The 22,369-nt window shown below is 40.3% G+C and overlaps 1 pseudogene; it reads left to right on the plus strand.

The window, feature by feature from the left end:
• The window catches only part of LOC120543342, a 168,011-nt pseudogene that overhangs the window by 130,879 nt on the left and 14,763 nt on the right, over positions 1–22,369 (plus strand).

Genomic DNA, 22,369 nt, shown 5'->3' on the forward strand with positions numbered 1-22,369 from the left:
TCTTACTGCTCAAAGTACTGAATGGTTAAAACAAATGTGAGTTCTGACTTGGCCAAAAGCAATAAGCACATTTGCAATCAATTATTTGGTATTGCTCATTTGTAATTAATTTAAACCACTTTACAGAGATTTTTTTTTCAATCTTTTCGTGCTGATCAGTGTCAAAAGAAACCCAGTTAAATCCGCTGTGATTCAATGTTGTATAATAAAATGTGAAAAGTCCAAGGGGGTCAATGCCTCTTATAAGCACTCTATGAGACTGGTGGGCTGTCAGCTGCTAAATCTCTTCCTTGTGATGTGTGATTTTCGATTGTGGAAGAAACGATCGAATACATTTTACTTCGAAGCACAGGTGCCTCTCTTTTCTGTGTCACTTTTATTTTGCTCCCCATAATGAAATCACGAGTCACTCTCATGACATTGTACTCTATGTATTATATCATCTGCTGTTCTTGACGCACTGTACAATAGCCCTGGAGAGCATTTATGGGTGACATCTGACACAGAACAGAATTTGCAGTATAAAACGGTTAAAGAAATAGTAAAGTATTTTAGAACATTTCATGTAAATTGACCAACTCATCAGGAAGTGTGTAATATTCCTGCTAATATCTGTCAGTTCACAAAGGTGAAGGGGTGGGGGGGAGAGTCATAGGACTATGTCACCTCACAAAATGTTCAGTTTGATCTTTTCCTGCTTGCCATTTTTTTCAGGATTGCTGCTGGGCACCATTAACGTGTCTTTCCCTGTTCACTTGCCTGTGTTATATATCATGTCTAAACTTGTTCATACAAGACAATGCATTTGGAGTAAAGGAAGGGTGTTGGCTAAAGATTATTACTAAAGAGTGCTTTTGTGAAGGATAATTTTACATAGGGTAGACACGACACAATGTACACCCTGTGTGAAGTGCATTGGAGGACCACAGGGAATGCACACCAGAATGTGCCCCCCTGACAGAATCAGAAGTACCCTAAAGGAGACAGGCAACAGTTTTACACAGACAAGACAAACTGGTTAATGGTCAGCAAAGCCACCAATCACCTCTGCTCTTACTGCCTAGAACACAACATTTATTCTGGACTATTAAACATTTCAAGGATTCATTGAAAAATATTCAGAGTTTTTCGGTATTTGTCAAAATAAGTGACTTCACCACACTTTCTGGTTCAGGTTGTAATGAGCATAGAAAGGAATTCATTAAACAGTAAACGTGCTGCTGTAACACCTATTTTATGCACTACATTTGCTAAAGAGCCATCAGTCTGCGTTTTATAGAACATCTTACAGAGTAAATGACAATGTAACACCTCACTGTCCTGTACATGGCAGAGGCTGCCATACACATCTGCTGTGAGGTTTAGCTGTCAAATAAAATTAGCAACTTTCTAGGCTGATATTTTTATTTGCACTTCCAATGACCAGTGGACAACACGAGAGTTTCGAAGACAGATGCATTCTGGCTGAAATAGTGACTTACACCCTGCTGAGGGCTTTGCTGCGGTGATCTTGCAAGATCACAATAACACCTCAAGCTACAGAGAATTATCACAGAATTGCATTTCTAAGTTAAAAAGAGAGGGCTCACATTTCTGCGTTTGGCGAATTTACATGTGGAGTTGACATTTTTTCCCAGTTCCTAAAGTAGTTTCCTGCTGGTACTCCATTTCCTCCTACATTTGTGCAGATTAGGTTGATTCTTCATCATCATCATCATCCATTCTATAGCCTCAAACTGCTTGACATCTCAATTTCATTAATTAAATACATTTCTTCAACCAGCCAATCCTGTTGATTCTTCTTTCATAATATTCAGAGGATTCAACCCTTCCTCACTAATTATACCACACAAGTCCTTGTTCAGACACGGGTTCCCTCTCGGCTGGACTATTGCAACTCTGTCCTGGTGGAGGTACCTTCAACTGCTATCCAACCTCTCCAGGTCCTTTAGAATGCAGCTGCTCGACTGGCGTGCTCTGTTCCTCATTTCACTCTACAACTACTCTGCTTCTGTCTCTTCACTTGCTTCTCATTGCTGCAAGGATCCAATTCAAAACTTGTGTCTTAATGTACAGTTCTCCAAGTGTTATATTTCCAGTTTTTGGTCTCTTCATATGTCCCTTCAAGAAGTCAGCTGACTGCCTTTCCTCTTACCAGACTGCCAAGACTAGAGATAACTTCTCTTGAACCAAAGCTATGGAATGATCTTCCTTTGGCTATTTGAATCCCACCAAAGTTACTCATGTTTTGTGTCTTTTGAAAAAGCACCATTTTATTAAATACAAGCGTTTTCAATCTGCTTAGTGTCTTCACAACAGTTTAGCCATTGTTTTACAGATAAAGAGTTTTGGATGCTGATGTTTTTCATGGTCTAGTTGCAAGTGTCATTATGTTGTAGTACTACTCCATCTTGCTTGTTCTTTTATCTTGTTCTCTGTTGCTTTGGATACTTGTACCTTCTAATCAGGCAGCTCAGTTAAGGATTTGGCCTGGAGCCGCTACTGACACTGTGTGACCATAAGCAAGTCACTTGACCTGCCTGCTCTCCAATTGGAAAACCAAAAACGAAATGCAACCAATTGTATCATAAATGTTGGAAGTCTCCTTGGATAAAGGCCTCAATTCAATGTAACCACTCATGTTAGTACTATGGCTTGCTTTATACAAGTAATGTTGGATAAATGTGTCTGCCAAATATTAATATAATAATAATAACAATAATAACCCTTGTGACTTACTGGCCACCAGAACAATTCTTTCCCAATAGTCTTTGTGCTCCACTTCCATTGTCTACCTCCAAGTCCCCATTCATCCTCAGTCCTCCCCCTTAAGATCTCCCAACCATCATTTCCTTGGCCTTCCTCTCCACTGTCTTACTCCTAGTGTAACCTTCTACTGGAAACGTGTCCTCCCAATGTAATTTTACTCCTTTTACTTCTGTTCTCCATATAACTGTTCCAGTTTCACAAGGTCCTTATTCTTTAGAACCATCTTACAGCACTTATAAAAGTTTTCACACCCTTGAAAGTTTTCACATTCTTTTGTTAAACAATTTAATTTGGCTTTTTGACATTGATCAACAGAAGGAGTCTTTAATGTCAAAGTTAAAATACAGTAGATCTGTGCAAAGTGGTCTACAGTTAGGTCCATAAATATTTGGACAGAGACAACTTTTTTCTAATTTTGGTTCTGTACATTACCACAATGAATTTTAAATGAAACAACTCAGATGCAGTTGAAGTGCAGACTTTCAGCTTTAATTCAGTGGGTTGAACAAAATGATTGCATAAAAATGTGAGGCAACTAAAGCATTTTTTAACACAATCCCTTCATTTCAGGGGCTCAAAAGTAATTGGACAATTGACTCAAAGGCTATTTCATGGGCAGGTGTGTTCAAGTCCATCATTATGTCATTATCAATTAAGCAGATAAAAGGCCTGGAGTTGATTTGAGGTGTGGTGCTTGCATGTGGAAGATTTTGCTGTGAACAGACAACATGCGGTCAAAGGAGCTCTCCATGCAGGTGAAAGAAGCCATCCTTAAGCTGCGAAAACAGAAAAAACCCATCCGAGAAATTGCTACAATATTACGAGTGGCAAAATCTACAGTTTGGTACATCCTGAGAAAGAAAGCAAGCACTGGTGAACTCAGCAACACAAAAAGACCTGGACGTCCACAGAAGACAACAGTGGTGGATGATCGCAGAATCATTTCCATGGTGAAGAGAAACCCTTCACAACAGCCAACCAAGTGAACAACACTCTCCAGGGGGTCGGCGTATCGATATCCAAGTCTACCATAAAGAGATGACTGCATGAAAGTAAATACAGAGGGTGCACTGCAAGGTGCAAGCCACTCATAAGCCTCAAGAATAGAAAGGCTAGATTGGACTTTACTAAAGAACATCTAAAAAAGCCAGCACAGTTCTGGAAAAACATTCTTTGGACAGATGAAACCAAGATCAACCTCTACCAGAATGATGGCAAGAAAAAAGTATGGAGAAGGCGTGGAACAGCTCATTATCCAAAGCATACCACATCATCTGTAAAACACGGTGGAGGCAGTGTGATGGCTTGGGCGTGCATGGCTGCCAGTGGCACTGGGACACTAGTGTTTATTGATGATGTGACACAGGACAGAAGCAGCCAAATGAATTCTGAGGTGTTCAGAGACATACTGTCTGCTCAAATCCAGCTAAATGCAGTCAAATTGATTGGGCGGCATTTCATGATACAGATGGACAATGACCCAAAACATAAAGCCAAAGCAACCCAGGAGTTTATTAAAGCAAAGAAGTGGAAAATTCTTGAATGGCCAAGTCAGTCACCTGCTCTTAACCCAATTGAACTTCAATTGAATTGAAGACTAAACTTCAGACAGAAAGGCCCACAAACAAACAGCAAATGAAAGCCGCTGCAGTAAAGGCCTGGCAGAGCATTTAAAAGGAGAAAACCCAGCATCTGGTGATGTCCATGAGTTCAAGACTACAGGCTATCATTGCCAGCAAAGGGTTTTCAACCAAGTATTAGAAATGAACATTTTATTTCCAGTTATTTAATTTGTCCAATTACTTTTGAGCCCCTGAAATGAAGGGATTGTGTTAAAAAATGCTTTAGTTGCCTCACATTTTTATGCAATCTTTTTGTTCAACCCACTGAATTAAAGCTGAAAGTCTGCACTTCAACTCCATCTGAGTTGTTTCATTTAAAATTCATTGTGGTAATGTACAGAACCAAAATTAGAAAAAAGTGTCTCTGTCCAAATATTTATGAACCTAACTGTAAATTAATTACAAATATCAAACATAAAATAACTGATCACACGAGTGTTTGTCCCATTTAATATGACACCCCTAAATCACTGCTGGTCTAGACAATTAATTACTGTATATACTTGTGTTTGAGTTCTCCCGCGGATAAGTCAGGAATTGATTTTACCATATAATAATTTATAATAGGGCGGCACGGTGGCACAGTGGGTGGTGCTGCTGCCTCGCAGTTAGGAGACCCGGGTTCGCTTCCCAGGTCCTACCTACATGGAGTTTGCATGTTCTCCCCATGACTGCGTGAGTTTCCTCTGGGTGATCCGGTTTCCTCCCACAGTCCAAAGACATGCAGGTTAGGTGCATTGCTGATCCTAAATTGCCCCTAGTGTGTGCTTGGTGTGTGTGTGCCCTGCGGTGGGTTGGTGCCCTGCCCAGGGTTCGTTTCCTGCCTTGTGCCCTGTGTTGGCTGGGTTTGGCTCCAGCAGACCCTCGTGACCCTGTAGTTAGGATATTGTGGGTTGGATAATGTAAGGGTGGATGGATAATTTATAATGTCGATCGTATAAGTCAAATGCGGAAAACTTATGGTATTGGTCCTAGAGCTTGATATGCTACCGCCCACCTGACAGAGGAACCACGGAGCACATGATATGAAAAAAAATGTGTTACATTTTTGAACAAACCTATAACTCGGGGTTTGATTTTATGATAGATTTTTCGGGTTTCAAGACCCAACCTATACGCGAGTATATACAGTAGTTCAGTGGAGATCACCAGTCTGGAGTCAGGAGGTTTCAATTAATTGTAATCTAAATGCACCTGATCTGGAAGGTCCAACTTGTGTGAGCCGGTATGTTGACCAGACCTACACAGTTGAGACAAAAGAACACTCCAGACAACTCTGTGACAAGATGAATGAAAAGTACGAGTCAGGGGATAGAGACAAGAAATGTCTAAGTAACTGAACATCCCTGTGAGTCTAGCTAAATCAACCATTAAGAAATGGAAAAAGAATGGCACAGCTGTAAATCAGGCCATCCACAAAAAGTGACTGATTCTACAAGAAGAAGACCAGTGAGGAAGGGAGGCCACCAAGAGATTCATGAGAACTCTAAAGGAATTACAAGCTTCACTTGCCAAGAGTGGTGAGACTGCTTAGACAACAACTGTTGTCCAAGTGCACAGTGGAAGAGTGGCAAAGAGAAAAAAAAACACACTTGACATCTTAGTTGCAGTATGCCAAAAAGGCACAGAGGAACCTCTGAAGTCAGATGGAAGAAGGTTCTGTGGTCAAATGACACCATCAGACTACATGTTTGAACACTGCACATTATCAAAAGTAAACCATTTTTGCCATGAAATATGGGGATGGCAGCATCATGCTGTGGAGATGCTTCTCTGCAGGTGGCCCAGAATGTATTTGAGGGTAAAATGAATGAAACAAAACACATGGAAATCCTTGAGGGAAACCGGATACAGTCTGCAAGAAACCTGCAGCTTCGGAGACGATTTGTTTTTGAGCAAGACAACAACAGTAAGGATAAATCTAAAGGTACACAGGAATGGCTTAAAAGCAACAATGTTAAATTCTTGGAGTAACCATGTCTGAGTCGAGATTTCAATCCAATTGAGAATTTCTGGCTGGACTTGAAAAAGGCTGTTCATTCACTATCAGTGTGCAACCTGGCAGAATCTGGAGCAGTTTCGTAAATAAGAATGGAAAGAAATTTAAGTGTCCAGATGTGCAAAGCTCATAGAGACCTGAGCACACAGATTCAAGGCTGTCATGGCTGCCAAAGATGCTTCAACTAAACACCGACAAGAAGGGGGGAATTACTTATGTGATTAGTTATTTTGTGTCTTATATTGATAATTAATTTAGACCATTTTACAGAGACCTGTTTTCACTTTGACATTAAAGAGTGTTTTTCAAATGAACAGTATCAAAAGAACCTCATTAAATCCACCGTGATTCAATGTTGTATATAACAATAAAATGTGAAAACCTCCAAGGATGGTGAATACTTTTTAAGGTACTGTATATTCACAGCTCCTAGATCCTCCTTAAACTCCTTCTTTCTCATCACTGCAAAACATTTTCCACTCTGGCTGTTAGAATTCAGTCCTCATACCCATATACCACTGTACAGTATGTCTTATTACGACTTGTCTTGGATTTAAAGTCATGCTGGAGTAAGCCCTCCATGTTCCAGTTTGCTTCTCAATACAGTTTTCTTCCATGACCAGTGTACCCAAGTACTTTCAGTTCTTTTGAATTCACATCCTCCTAATGACATCCTATCTTGAGGTTACCGTGTTTAGCCTTTCTAAACTTCAACATTTGATTCCTGCCTTACACCAAGTGTTGCTCAGATAGTTCCTAGCTCCCCAATGGCCTGTTTGAGAGAATGAATGACTAAAATCAAATCCATTGTAAAGGTGGATAGGATTATCTTGGTTCTTCTACTGCTGACCCCCCAACCCCCCCCCCAACCTCAACCCCAATCCCATTCACATTAACTATAACTATTTAGCACTTGTGAGAAGGAAGCAAGAGCAATGCTGCCCTTTGTGTGAATTTTGTGTTACACCCTGCTGTGACACTTTGACTCCTCCAGCATAATGAGCTTCCCAAGTTCACTGCTCCCTCCTCCTGCCTTTGCTTGCCTCTGTAAAAGGGTGGACATATTTCACAGACTTTTAACACACATGATCAAGTGACAAGAGATCCTTTAACCACATTAAACCTACAAAAACGTGTTTCTTTTCATGAACAGTGCCTGTGGCAATATCATCTATAGGAAAGGGAGGAGGGCTGAGGCATTTGAAATCAGATATTGGCACAACAAGGAAAAACATGAAATAATTGCAGCTTACATAAAGGTCGGAGGAGACCATTGGCATCCTCCTGTAATCGTGCCTCCTTGGGTATAAATGTCTTTACAATGCTGCACGCTATTCTGCTGCTGAGTGCACTTGTGTTGTCTAACCCAGGATTTTGAAGTACTTTGGTCTGCAACCTTTCTTGTCCTACAGCAAGACAATGGATGCCATCAGTTAATCCATAAAACAAAAATATCATAACATATTTACTTGTAAATGTTGGTTTGATTAGTGTAACCTCCAACTCAGTTCTGTAAAGCTGAAATGCACTCTAAATGTGTTACATACCTCTGAAGTGTCATGTAACTGTTGGCTGAAGGTGACACAGAAGGCCTTCTGCCACGACTCCCTTGAGACGCCTCGCTGCATAACCACATGAATGGCAGGATGGCAGAAGTGTGAGCTTAAAATAATTAAAAAATCCAGGACAAGGTAGAAGGACACTAGCGTAGCCCTTAAGTAAACCTGAAAAAGGCTGAAAAATAACCAAAGAATAGGGCAAGGACAGGGTCAAACGCCATGTCTGTGTGATGGAGGAGGATAAAAAACAGGAAATACAGAGGAAAACTCATGTAGCGACAGCAGCTTGGCCATTGCGTTATTAGTAAAAGAGAAAATATTAACAATATCATGGCGCAGTGGTAACACTGCCGCCTCACAGTAAGGAGACCTGGGTCCTCCCTGCGTGGATTTGCATGTTCTCCCCGTGTCAGCGTGGGGGTGCACGGTTTCCTCCCACAGTCTAAAGACATGCAAGTTAGGTGCATTGGCAATCCTAAATTGTCTTTGGTGTGTGCATGTGCCCTGCGGTGGGCTGGCACCCTGCCCAGGGATTTGTTCCTGCCTTGCGCCCTGGGATTGGCTCTAGCAGACCCCCGTGACCCTGTGTTAGGATATAGCGGGTTGGATAATGACTGACTGTATCATTTCTGTTTTATTTTCTTCTAGAGAATAATGGATGTGGAGCGAAGACCACTGGAAGACAGTCAACTGCACCCTCAGAAATCAGCACTACTACTGAAAATGGAAAGACTTTCCACCCATAGGAGAAATGGCTTACCCAACACAAAGGCCAGGAATGTGGTCATCAGCAGATGTACATTGTCAAGAGGAGCAGAGACTAAGTCGCAGACAACCAAGTATTCCTTAAAGGTGGGTAAAGCAAGCCTTTCTTGGTATCGTCAGTTTGCAGCTTGTAGATGTTTTTCCATCCATCTTAATGCAATGAAACATTTTAGATAGCCCTGCATGCACTGATACCATCAACTGACCCAGGCAGTGTGTTTCCTGAGCCATTGCTCAGCCATTGATCAGTATGCCCAGTCCAATAAATGTCATTTGCCTGACATGCAGGGCGCCCAATGACTGTGCACAATCCTGACGTGTCCATGTGCTTTCTCAGCCCAGTGACCAGGGTAAGAACAGAAAGGAAATAAAACCTTCCAAGAGTGAAATATTCAGTACAATTGAATTCAATTTTTAAAGCGTACTTCAATGAGTACAGGTTGAGTACAGTACAGCTATAAAGCTTTAACAAAAATAATTAAACCATACATGAACAAACAAATCAGGTTGGACACACAGTTCAACAGTGCAAACATTCATTTTGCTTAATCTTTAAATTGCGACACAAAAGTCCATTAATATTATAATTAGAGATATAGGCAGCTAACAACAAAGAAGAGGAAAACAAATGAGGTTCTCATCATTTCTGAAGAAAATAAACCTCTGAACAGAAGGTTAGCATGTTACAATAATTTAACTACATTTCCTGGTAGTGGAGTAGGGTAACAAGTCACTTGTAATTCTTGGAATCACATTACTGTTCCTGACCTAATATGAATGTCATTGCTTGCCTTACACATCTGTCTGTAGGCAAATAATATGTAGGTGTGTGATAAGATTACCCCCATACACAGACAGACACGACACCAGATGTTCAGAACACACACATTTATTTTCTTCTTCACTAACAGCACCTCACAATGTCCTTCCAGCCAAACTCAGTCCCTTCTTTCCTTCACTCTCCCAGTACTGCCGCCTCTACTCCTCTCCTCACAAGCTCCGTCTTCTTCCTCCCAACTCCAGCTCTCTTAATGGAGTGAGGCGGCCCCTTTTATAATGCCCTGGATGAGCTCCAGGTGCTTCGCCATGACCTTCCAGTGGCACTTTCTGGTGTGGCGGAAGTGCCGCATGACCACCTGGAAGCACTCCAGGCATACTTGGAATTTTTTCCGGCAGCACTTCTGGTTGTGGGGAAGTGCTGCAGTCCAGGGCTCCATAATCCTCCGGGCACCCCCTGGTGGTGGCCACAGGCCCCAACAGGGTTGAGTTTCTAAGGTCTAATCCCGTGCCCCCATGCAAACCAGGAAGGCTGCCCTCTCGTGGCCCAGGTCAGGTATTGTCCCTCTCCCGGTCCTTGCAGGTGTTCCGGCTGGGTAGGATCCCCAGTCGTCAGCCATAAGGTGTCATAAACGTCACATTACCTTTGAAGAGGTGAGTGCGGCTACTCGATCAGCATCCCCCGGTCCGCTTTGCACTGCACATGTGCACTATTTTCACACGGCTGTAGAGAACGTTGACTTTTATGGTACCCTCAGCGCTCTAATGAAAGTGTTTCATGACAGTTTTACTGCAGAATTGTGTTGAGGTCAACGTTGTCTTTAGTAACAAATATAGTTCTACTTTAAAAGTTAACATGTTTTCAGCTTTACAACGCAATGAAAGAAAATCATTAGTGAAGAGTGTCATTCTAGTTTAGAGAAGACTGAATAAAAATGATCCGCAGTATTTGTTCTGGAAATATTTACTGTATAATTTAACATACGACAGCTGCATTATTACTTTTGTTAACTGTAAAATACAGTTTCATTTCTCATAAGAAATTAGATATACAGAGGCAAAAAAGTCTTCAATACCAAATCAAATGAGAACGGTATAAGAGTCATATCTTGCAAAATATATTGCCATATCCCAACATTCATTTCGATTTTTTGATCCCATCTCTGTAATGGAAATGGAAGAGAAGTTTGTGCACAAAGAAGTTAACCAAACCTTTACCTTAATGATTAGTAAATGTATGAAACTTAATTACCAAATGTAAAAGCTTTCTTTTTCACTGCCTTTTTCATCACGTAAAGAGCTCCGAGAAGGGAGAGACACAGAGACAGGAGCATATTGATTGTGTCACACAGTAAGCACTGCAGGTAGCTGGCACTGGCACCGATCTATAAGCGCTGACGTCTGCTGGCTACTACACTAACAGTATAATCTGTGAGTGTTCTTGTGCTTGAGTCGGTTTTGTTTTTAAATTATTAAGATTAACTTTTTGTAATTAAAATAAATCTTTTTGTGTACTAAAGGAGTCTACTTTCTAGTTTGTGTGTGTATAAAATAATACAGTGCTAATGTCACACATGTGTGAGTTCCTTACTTGTATAACTGCTGGACTCATGGTCAGTGTTATCGGTTGCTTCTTCCTTATTAAAATACTGAAAAAACATTTGAGTGCCATCCTTGTCCTTTCCAGCTGGTACATATTTGCTCGTATTTACAGAGTAATATAAAAGTAAAATAATTGATTACTCTAATTGATGTGGCTTATAGAGACGTGGACAAATGTGTTGATACCCTTTACAGCTTATTCAAAAACTGTTTTATGCCCCCTAAAAGTGATGATATGAAAAGCAATTGCCCCATGTATACCTGCATGCAAGCAAAGTGTGAAACGAGATTTAGTATTGCTTATTCTACATAAACTTTCTAAAATAGCCTGGACACATTTGTTGGTGCCCCAAGATAAGATCATAAATAACTGGATTTGAGCGATCTTCAAGCACATATCTCTAATTGTGCAGTCATTCAGATGATTTAAATGGAGAAAAGTAGTCACTCTGGTGTTTGGTATCATTGTGTGACCAACATTGAACATAAACAATAGAGAGCAAAGGAGACAGAGCTGTCAGAGAAGATCAGAAAGAAAATTGTAGACCAGCATGTTAGGGGCAAAAGATTGTAAGACCATCTCCAAGCATCTTGATGTTCCTGTGACACCAGTTACAAATGTCATGAAGAAGTTTATGGTGAATTGGACTGTAGCCAACCACCCTGGACATAACCACAAGAGGAAAATCAACCCCAGAATGGGCAAAGCAATATAAGCTAAACTCCAAGGTCCATCAGTGTCTGATCTCACCATCCATCACTTTTTGAGTGACAGTGAGCTGAATAGAAGTAGACCCAGGAGGACTCTGCTGTTGAAAGCAAAACATAGAAAAAAACAGATTGTAATTTGTTCAAATGTGTATTGACAAGCCCCAATGCTTCTGAGAGGATGTCTATTCGACAGAAGAGACAAAACCAGAGCTTTTTAGCAAATAACATTAGCTCTGTATACACTGATGAAAAATGAAGGTTTCAAAGAAAAGAACACCATAGCAACTGTGAAACATGGAGGAGGCTTGCTTATATTTTGGAGCTGCTTTGCTGCATTTAGCACAGGGTGCATTGAGTCTGTACAGGGATCGATGAAACCTCAAGACTATTAGGACATTCTGGAATGAAACATTCTGCCCAGTGTCAGAAAGCTCTGTCTCAGTTGCAGGTCATGAATCCTCCAAAATACACATCAAAAAGCACCAAAGAATTGGTAAGAACAAAACGATGGACTGTTCTGAAGTGACCTTCTATGAGCCTTGATTTGAATCCAATTGAACATCAATGGAAAGAACTGAAACCTACAGTCTGGAGAAGACCTCCTTTCAAACCTGACACAGTTGGAGCAGTTTGCTCGGGAAGAGTGGGCCAAACTACCTGTTGACAGATACAGAAGTCTCACTGAGAGCTCCAGGAGTCGCTTGTTTGTGCAGTGATTGCCTCTTAAGGTTGTGCCACAAACTGTTAGGTTAAGGGTCCCATCATTTTTATCCGTGTCATTTTCATTTGTGCTATTATTTGAAATAGTCTGATGTTTCTTAAATACAGAATAAACAATGATGGGCGCCAATTACTTTTATCAGTTTCAAGTTATTTTACAGACAGCTGTGACTTCTTTTTTCTTGGAGGGGTACTGACAAATGTGTCCATGTCTAGTTTAGTTTTTTCCAACTGTTCCTCTAAAAATGATTTTAGTATGGATTCTAAAGCCAAGCAATCTAGTGAATAGATTTATCTTTTGCTTCCTTATGGTTTAAGCATTGTTAAAAATGATTCCTGTTCTCCAAAGACCCTATCTTGTTTTCTTTATGAATGTTGGAATCTGAGTGGTTCCTGAAGGTCGTATCTCATGAAATCACTAGCGCAATGTTATAAAAAATCAGCACCATACGTACGTAATCACACAACATTTGGATTTGTGAGAAAAAAAAAAAACCTTTGCATTATTTCATAGTGTTAGTTTTTAAATTTACTGGTCTCTGCAATTTTTTTCTGCCCTTTGATTATGACTTCACACTTGTTATGTTTACCCTTTTATGGCTTAAGACTTACTTCCTTGTTCTCTGAGCTTTGTTATTTAATTATTGTGATTTGAGGTTTGTTATCAGGTTTAACCCAATGAGAGGATGCCTAGAGAGAAGTGTCACTTCTTTAAATCACATGGTATGATAATGATGTTGCACGCACACCGGCATCCAATCCTATATTGGCCACTGGGGCTGTTGTTGTTATTAACTGGATGGCCACACCCTTCAGAAAATAACACAAAAACCAGTGCTTCCATGAAGATAAAATAGCCTTGAAAATATGTCACAAAATAACAAGTAATAATAACATTAATAATATCTTAACATGTGTGGGATCGACCAACAGCAAAGTTTACTATTTCATTTTATTTAGCAATTCTAGTAGCTGCTGTACATCACAAAAGAGGACAGGTCAGTAGCTAGATCTCAAAATAAAATTAGTTTAAAGGGAACGGGCAAGGATATGGTCAGGAAAACAGGAAGCTCATTATCAGTCAGGTACATGATCAACACCAACCTGAATGTCGAAATTAGATGTATGTATGTATGCACTTAAGTATACAAAGAGTTCAAATACTAAGCAGAGAGTTACGGGGATTCATGCAACTCAGAGAACTCAATGACGGAACATCATATAGAACTCTCGAGTGTCTTGTGTTTTACTACTAATTCTCACGAGGATATGGTACAAGGGTATTCAATGATTTATCTACCTGAGTATGAAAGAAAGTAGCAAGCATATTGAAACAAGTCTAGGAATGTTGTGACATGGCTCAGGGTTACTCATGCACAGTTGTGGCTCAGTCCGAGTATAACATTCCAAGAGACAGGATGTCAGGAGAGTCAATCAAATTATCTTCTTCACGACAATGCGCTGATTCACATGTCACCTAGCTGAACTGTCCACCCTACAGTCCTGACCTGGCTCCCTCAAAATGTTTCCTGTTCTGAGTTTTGAAGAAATATCTAGCGAACAGCGGTTTTCAAGTGATGAAGACATCAAGGAAGATGTGACTTCCTGTTTTGAGGGTTAAACAGAAGATTTTTTTCAAAGGGGTTAAAGTCATTGCAGAAAAAGTGAATGAAGTACATGGAGCTGTCAGCGGACTATATTGAAAAATAAAACAAAATTTTTTTGAAAACTTTTTTCTTTCCTACTGAGGTAGATAAATTATTGAATGCTCCTCATAAGGGCATAAGGCCGGTCTGCTGATGGGTGTGACAGAAGTAACATCCACACTACTACATTTGTCATTTAAAAATGACATTTTTAAACAAAAACGCTCTCTCTTCACACTATCATTGTAACATTGTTTGCAGAAGTATCTCTATCCACACTAAAACAATCGAAAATGCATATGATGTAGCTGTTTGCCTACACTGGGCATGTGCACCTCTGCAGAAACAGGAAGTGGAAGTGCCCTCCATTCTAGACGACAACTCACAGAGCTTAAGGTCCGCTTTGCACTGCACATGTGCACTATTTTCACACGGCTGTAGAGAACGTTGACTTTATGGTACCCTCAGCTCTAATGAAAGTGTTTCATGACAGTTTTACTGCAGAATTGTGTTGAGGTCAACGTTGTCTTTAGTAACAAATATAGTTCTACTTTAAAAGTTAACATGTTTTCAGCTTTACAACGCAATGAAAGAAAATCATTAGTGAAGAGTGTCATTCTAGTTTAGAGAAGACTAAATAAAAATGATCCAGTATTTGTTCTGGAAATATTTACTGTATAATTTAACATACGACAGCTGCATTATTACTTTTGTTAACTGTAAAATACAGTTTCATTTCTCATAAGAAATTAGATATACAGAGGCAAAAAAGTCTTCAATACCAAATCAAATGAGAACGGTATAAGAGTCATATCTTGCAAAATATATTGCCATATCCCAACATTCATTTCGATTTTTTGATCCCATCTCTGTAATGGAAATGGAAGAGAAGTTTGTGCACAAAGAAGTTAACCAAACCTTTACCTTAATGATTAGTAAATGTATGAAACTTAATTACCAAATGTAAAAGCTTTCTTTTTCACTGCCTTTTTCATCACGTAAAGAGCTCCGAGAAGGGAGAGACACAGAGACAGGAGCATATTGATTGTGTCACACAGTAAGCACTGCAGGTAGCTGGCACTGGCACCGATCTATAAGCGCTGACGTCTGCTGGCTACTACACTAACAGTATAATCTGTGAGTGTTCTTGTGCTTGAGTCGGTTTTGTTTTTAAATTATTAAGATTAACTTTTTGTAATTAAAATAAATCTTTTTGTGTACTAAAGGAGTCTACTTTCTAGTTTGTGTGTGTATAAAATAATACAGTGCTAATGTCACACATGTGTGAGTTCCTTACTTGTATAACTGCTGGACTCATGGTCAGTGTTATCGGTTGCTTCTTCCTTATTAAAATACTGAAAAAACATTTGAGTGCCATCCTTGTCCTTTCCAGCTGGTACATATTTGCTCGTATTTACAGAGTAATATAAAAGTAAAATAATTGATTACTCTAATTGATGTGGCTTATAGAGACGTGGACAAATGTGTTGATACCCTTTACAGCTTATTCAAAAACTGTTTTATGCCCCCTTAAAAAGTGATGATATGAAAAGCAATTGCCCCATGTATACCTGCATGCAAGCAAAGTGTGAAACGAGATTTAGTATTGCTTATTCTACATAAACTTTCTAAAATAGCCTGGACACATTTGTTGGTGCCCCAAGATAAGATCATAAATAACTGGATTTGAGCGATCTTCAAGCACATATCTCTAATTGTGCAGTCATTCAGATGATTTAAATGGAGAAAAGTAGTCACTCTGGTGTTTGGTATCATTGTGTGACCAACATTGAACATAAACAATAGAGAGCAAAGGAGACAGAGCTGTCAGAGAAGATCAGAAAGAAAATTGTAGACCAGCATGTTAGGGGCAAAAGATTGTAAGACCATCTCCAAGCATCTTGATGTTCCTGTGACACCAGTTACAAATGTCATGAAGAAGTTTATGGTGAATTGGACTGTAGCCAACCACCCTGGACATAACCACAAGAGGAAAATCAACCCCAGAATGGGCAAAGCAATATAAGCTAAACTCCAAGGTCCATCAGTGTCTGATCTCACCATCCATCACTTTTTGAGTGACAGTGAGCTGAATAGAAGTAGACCCAGGAGGACTCTGCTGTTGAAAGCAAAACATAGAAAAAAACAGATTGTAATTTGTTCAAATGTGTATTGACAAGCCCCAATGCTTCTGAGAGGATGTCTATTCGACAGAAGAGACAAAACCAGAGCTTTTTAGCAAATAACATTAGCTCTGTATACACTGATGAAAAAATGAAGGTTTCAAAGAAAAGAACACCATAGCAACTGTGAAACATGGAGGAGGCTTGCTTATATTTTGGAGCTGCTTTGCTGCATTTAGCACAGGGTGCATTGAGTCTGTACAGGGATCGATGAAACCTCAAGACTATTAGGACATTCTGGAATGAAACATTCTGCCCAGTGTCAGAAAGCTCTGTCTCAGTTGCAGGTCATGAATCCTCCAAAATACACATCAAAAAGCACCAAAGAATTGGTAAGAACAAAACGATGGACTGTTCTGAAGTGACCTTCTATGAGCCTTGATTTGAATCCAATTGAACATCAATGGAAAGAACTGAAACCTACAGTCTGGAGAAGACCTCCTTCAAACCTGACACAGTTGGAGCAGTTTGCTCGGGAAGAGTGGGCCAAACTACCTGTTGACAGATACAGAAGTCTCACTGAGAGCTCCAGGAGTCGCTTGTTTGTGCAGTGATTGCCTCTTAAGGTTGTGCCACAAACTGTTAGGTTAAGGGTCCCATCATTTTTATCCGTGTCATTTTCATTTGTGCTATTATTTGAAATAGTCTGATGTTTCTTAAATACAGAATAAACAATGATGGGCGCCAATTACTTTTATCAGTTTCAAGTTATTTTACAGACAGCTGTGACTTCTTTTTTCTTGGAGGGGTACTGACAAATGTGTCCATGTCTAGTTTAGTTTTTTCCAACTGTTCCTCTAAAAATGATTTTAGTATGGATTCTAAAGCCAAGCAATCTAGTGAATAGATTTATCTTTTGCTTCCTTATGGTTTAAGCATTGTTAAAATGATTCCTGTTCTCCAAAGACCCTATCTTGTTTTCTTTATGAATGTTGGAATCTGAGTGGTTCCTGAAGGTCGTATCTCATGAAATCACTAGCGCAATGTTATAAAAAATCAGCACCATACGTACGTAATCACACAACATTTGGATTTGTGAGAAAAAAAAAAAAACCTTTGCATTATTTCATAGTGTTAGTTTTTAAATTTACTGGTCTCTGCAATTTTTTTCTGCCCTTTGATTATGACTTCACACTTGTTATGTTTACCCTTTTATGGCTTAAGACTTACTTCCTTGTTCTCTGAGCTTTGTTATTTAATTATTGTGATTTGAGGTTTGTTATCAGGTTTAACCCAATGAGAGGATGCCTAGAGAGAAGTGTCACTTCTTTAAATCACATGGTATGATAATGATGTTGCACGCACACCGCATCCAATCCTATATTGGCCACTGGGGCTGTTGTTGTTATTAACTGGATGGCCACACCCTTCAGAAAATAACACAAAAACCAGTGCTTCCATGAAGATAAAATAGCCTTGAAAATATGTCACAAAATAACAAGTAATAATAACATTAATAATATCTTAACATGTGTGGGATCGACCAACAGCAAAGTTTACTATTTCATTTTATTTAGCAATTCTAGTAGCTGCTGTACATCACAAAAGAGGACAGGTCAGTAGCTAGATCTCAAAATAAAATTAGTTTAAAGGGAACGGGCAAGGATATGGTCAGGAAAACAGGAAGCTCATTATCAGTCAGGTACATGATCAACACCAACCTGAATGTCGAAATTAGATGTATGTATGTATGCACTTAAGTATACAAAGAGTTCAAATACTAAGCAGAGAGTTACGGGGATTCATGCAACTCAGAGAACTCAATGACGGAACATCATATAGAACTCTCGAGTGTCTTGTGTTTTACTACTAATTCTCGACGAGGATATGGTACAAGGGGTATTCAATGATTTATCTACCTGAGTATGAAAGAAAGTAGCAAGCATATTGAAACAAGTCTAGGAATGTTGTGACATGGCTCAGGGTTACTCATGCACAGTTGTGGCTCAGTCCGAGTATAACATTCCAAGAGACAGGATGTCAGGAGAGTCAATCAAATTATCTTCTTCACGACAATGCGCTGATTCACATGTCACCTAGCTGAACTGTCCACCCTACAGTCCTGACCTGGCTCCCTCAAAATGTTTCCTGTTCTGAGTTTTGAAGAAATATCTAAGCGAACAGCGGTTTTCAAGTGATGAAGACATCAAGGAAGATGTGACTTCCTGTTTTGAGGGTTAAACAGAAGATTTTTTTCAAAGGGGTTAAAGTCATTGCAGAAAAAGTGAATGAAGTACATGGAGCTGTCAGCGGACTATATTGAAAAATAAAACAAAATTTTTTTGAAAACTTTTTTCTTTCCTACTGAGGTAGATAAATTATTGAATGCTCCTCATAAGGGCATAAGGCCGGTCTGCTGATGGGTGTGACAGAAGTAACATCCACACTACTACATTTGTCATTTAAAAATGACATTTTTAAACAAAAACGCTCTCTCTTCACACTATCATTGTAACATTGTTTGCAGAAGTATCTCTATCCACACTAAAACAATCGAAAATGCATATGATGTAGCTGTTTGCCTACACTGGGCATGTGCACCTCTGCAGAAACAGGAAGTGGAAGTGCCCTCCATTCTAGACGACAACTCACAGAGCCACACCCACCAACTTGGACGCGACGACACAGAAAAACCAGCGTCATTTATATTCGTCTGTCGTAGAGGTCACATGCAGCTCCGACCCACGTTGAATCGCCATATGCAGCGTGTAAAACTGTTTGCGAGGGGGAATCCCATGGGATCCTTAAAACATTCCTTTACAACTGAGGCTAAAACACAATGAAGTGAGCAGCCTTTAAAAAACGAGTTTTCGGTTGCGACGCATGACGCGTGCACCATAGCAAACTGTTTTACACGCTACATACAGCAATTCGCATCCGCGACAAACATGTGTCTTCTTAGATGCTCCTGCACTTTGTACACACCCCCCTCCCACCTCGCTACTACCGTGGTCAGGTGTCTTGGTGGATTATATATAGAAAGGCAGCCAAAACCGCACAGAGCAATGAAAAGTCTACATGAGTCACAGGTGCATCTGGACTGTACAAAGACGACAACGACTCGAGTGACGAGTTGGAGGTGGGCACATGAGCAGGCAGTGTATACTGAACGAGAAATCAGCAGACTAGCATGACGGAGGGAGCGGAGTGGACGTCCTTCTCCTCTCCTCCCGTTCCACCCTCCGCGCCTGAGCGCCGCATGGACGATTGTGTGTTGGTTCGTTCCATGCATTGGTTAAAACCCAATGAAGGAAGCAGTCTTTAAAAACCAATAAGCCCTGTGCCTCTGTTTCATTACCGTCTCACCTGCTTCACCAATGCAGGCCCTGCAACAGTCGAGAAGCTCTCTCAGCAGCTGACCTTCTCTGTGCCTGACCGGTTCACACAGAGACACTACATGACCAGGCGGTGTGTATGCTTCGAGAACGAGGGTGGACGCGACAGGACTATCTAAGAAGAGGCATGTTTGTCGCAGGTGTAAATCGCTGTATGCAGCGTGTAAAACGCTGTATTGTATGTTGCCCTCTCCAGAGTTGTATCTTTTCATTCACCTTCAGTCGTATACACAATGAAGTGAGCAGTCTTTAAAAACCGAGTTTTCGGTTACAACGCACGACCGCGTGCACCATAGCAAACTGTTTTACATGCTACATACAGCAATTCGCATCCACAACAAACATGCGTCTACTTAGATGCTCCTGCACTTTGTACACACCCCCCTCCCACCTCGCTGCTACCGTAGTCGGGTGTCTTGGTGGATTATATATAGAAAGGCAGCCGAAACCGCACAGAGCAATGAAAAGTCTACATGAGTCACAGCTGCATCTGGACTGTACAAAGAAGACAACGACTAAAATGATGAGTTGGAGGTGGGCACACGAGCAGGCAGTGCATACTGGCCGAGAAATCAGCAGACTAGCATGAGGGAGGGGGCGAGTGGACGTTCTTCTCCTCTTTTCCCATTCCACCCTCTGCACCTGAGCGCCACACGGACGATTGTGTGTTGGTTCATTCCGTGCATTGTTACAATGTTGCTTTTCTTGCTGATTTATTACATTACCGATTTTTCAAATGTTAATTTTCTCCCTGTGCTTAAAAATTATTTAAAAACCAGCCTAATTATGTGGCGTATGGTATGCCGCGGGTTGGCTAGTAGTTTATAAACTATTAACATTACTGTGAGGTGGCACAGTTGGCTACTATTGCTGCCACACAGATCCAGTATCCATGAGTCAAATTCCTGGCATTGTCACTGTCTGTGTGAAATCTCTCCCTGCAGGTTTTACTCCAACATAAGCAAAGATGGGCAGGTTGGATTAATGGATGAAGTTAAACTGACTCCAGAGTGGGTGTATTCACATGTGTGTCCTGTGATGGACCAGTGAACTGTTCAGCGTTGTTTCCCATTGTGCACCTGGTACTGTGGGCAGGCTCCAGACCTTCTTGACACTTATTTAGGTCAAGCAGGTTGGAGTGATTGTGTGTGTAATTTATTGTATGTCTAGCAACTTACTCCATTGTGACACATTGCAATAGTGTACACGTTTTGTATATCTGAAGTACAGTTAGATCAGGTGAACTGTCAGAAAGCAATGAAGGAAAACATTGGGTTAGAATTTGGACAGACTGTGCTGCGAAGAATATTCACCCGCATGTGACTGAGATTCACAAAATTGAGGAACATTTTGTACTTAATGATTAATTGATAACAGATTTGCTCTGTTTTACAGATTGTGGTTCCATGTGTTGCAATGTAAAAATTGTAATTAAAAATAGCACAAAAAAAACTAATGACATCCTGTTTATTTCATTTACTACTGTTTTCCGTAATATAGCTTTACATAAAGTCCAGTTTAGTCAAAAAGCTGTGACTATACTCATGGTAGCAGCATGTTGAGTGGTTAGCCCTAAGATCTGTTTGACCCAAATTGATTCCATACAATTTTGTCTAATATATCACTCTACTTTCTCCTTTTTGTATTATTAATATGTAGGCTTTGTCAGAATGCCTCAAATCTCACAGATTTACCACTGTTTATAAGGTATTGCACCATATAACTTCTCCCCCACATTCCATCCATCCATCCATTATCCAACCCGCTATATCCTAACTACAAGGTCACGGGGGTTTGCTGGAGCCAATCCAAGCCAACACAGGGTGCAAGGCAGGAAACAAACCCCAGGCAGGGCGCCAACCCACCACAGTCCCCCACATTTCCTTCTACATTTATAACCTCAGGCAATTAGGTGTAGTAAAAGACAAGTAGGAGTTAAGTTACACTTTAAATAAAGTATCACTGATAATAGACATAAATAATAACAATATGGAAAGTATATTTGAATATTGGCAACCATACAAATTGATAAATGGTGATGTGCAGTTTCAGGCAGCACACAGATTTGTTGTTACCTTAAAATGTCTCTAGTTAAAGCATCATTTTTGGTGAGCTTTCTTCAGAACAAGCCACATGCCTGTCTCAATATGGCTGCCGAGCTGTGCTCTTCATTGTGTTGTCCTTTTCAGTTCATGGTGTGAGATGGTCTTTCATCAGTTTGGTAAGAGAGAGAGAGAGTGGTGTAAAGCAAGCAAATTTATAGATTTTCTGTCCAACCCCTAGAGCCAATAGGACATTATGGTGCTTAAAGGCTTTTGATACAAGCCAATTCCAAACATCCATACTTCAGACCAATGGGGCATAGAATACCTTCACACCTGCCCGCAAAACCATATGTTGAATTGGAGTTTGCCAGTTAGGCAGTCTGGCTTTCCTGTGGGGGTTGATTGAGAGAGCCCTGCAGAGAATCATTTGCCAAACTTGTTTGAGGCACTTCCCCCAACCCTGTCATAAAATTACAAAAAGACTCATTCCTAAAAGGCGGGGAAGGGGTTCTTAACCATCTAACCATTGCTGTTCTTATCAATGATAGACATTAGTGTTACAAGTTACCAATAAAGACATACAAAATGTTTGTCAACTTATATACAAAATTTCACCCCACAACAAATGCTTTTGTA

The sequence above is a fragment of the Polypterus senegalus genome, chromosome 13, assembly GCF_016835505.1.
Source record: "Polypterus senegalus isolate Bchr_013 chromosome 13, ASM1683550v1, whole genome shotgun sequence".
NCBI classification, from domain to species: domain Eukaryota; kingdom Metazoa; phylum Chordata; class Cladistia; order Polypteriformes; family Polypteridae; genus Polypterus; species Polypterus senegalus.